Below are 1,201 nucleotides of genomic sequence, written 5' to 3'. Positions count from 1 at the left end.
GACCGATGCCGGGCGGGGGGAGAAGGGACGAGACGAGCGGGGCACCGCTCCCGTCCCCTCCCGCCTCCCCTCGCCCGGCATCGGTCGACGCCAGCGCCACTGGCGGCTCTTCTGGAACTACGAATGTGCCGTCTTTCCGCGGCCGTCTTTTAGCCCGCTACCGACCGGAGAGCCTACACCGTATTAACTACATCGTGTCTTCAGCAAATCGAGTGACCGAAATGGTCCGGAAAACCGACCATCGCAGCCGGCAGACCAAGCAGGCCCGGCTCCTGCCGAACTGCTACCGCCTTGATCCCATCTTCTTTTACTTTAAAAAAAAAAGAAAATTGTGCGTAACAGAAATCGTTATTCTGAGTGAATCATAGGCGCGTCGCTCACTTTGCTCCGCGAATAAAAGGCGAATTTTCATGATGTTATATACCATATTCAGCCCAGCTAGATGATATTATAAATCATTCCGGTACAGCTAAAATGCAGAAGAATGCGAGGAAGAATATGTGTCTGTTGTCTGTGTCAGTTAAAGTTCGACAGAACCCACGAATTTTTCCTGGCCCTGAATGCAGGTAGATTGCTTGGGCGAATTGGGCGTGTAATTGTAGCTGACAATGATGGGTCACCTGTTTTCAGTACAGCTTTAACATTTACATTAATGTTAGAAACAGGCTTAATGTAGTCTTTAGGAAAATTATTTTTGGCAAAATAATCCTTGACTAGCTTTTTAATTGAACTTATTTCTGAAGGAACATCTGACGTAACAACACTAGAGGTCTCTTCAGAGGTTTTATCTTTTGAGGCGGATTTGGTTCTGCCAGTTTTCAGTTTCTTAAATATAGGATACATGCTTAAAGTTTTCCCAAAAGATTTTTCTTCTTCATTCTGGTTGTTTTTAATGTAAGCCCTGGGTAAAAAAACCATGGGGCTTTCCATGAGCCATGGACATAAATTTAACCATGGATTTTTCTGACCATAGATTTATGGAACCAGTAAACCATGAAAACAACAGTTGACCATGAGTATATTGAACTAATCAATGGCCAACTGTATTAGTAATGGACATGGGATGTTTTCCTCATGGTCTCTGTGTTCATGGTCTACGTTTATCATGGCGAGGGTTTGTGTCCATGGACGTGGAGTCATGGTCACAACCTTTGACCATTGGGACACGTCCATGAATACAACCTGGTCCATGACAAGCCAT

Source organism: Frankliniella occidentalis, unplaced genomic scaffold (assembly GCF_000697945.3).
Source record: "Frankliniella occidentalis isolate FOCC.00 unplaced genomic scaffold, Focc_3.1 Scaffold360, whole genome shotgun sequence".
NCBI lineage: Eukaryota > Metazoa > Arthropoda > Insecta > Thysanoptera > Thripidae > Frankliniella > Frankliniella occidentalis.
The sequence above is the reverse complement of the archived record's forward strand: the minus strand, read 5'-3'. Positions refer to the sequence as shown.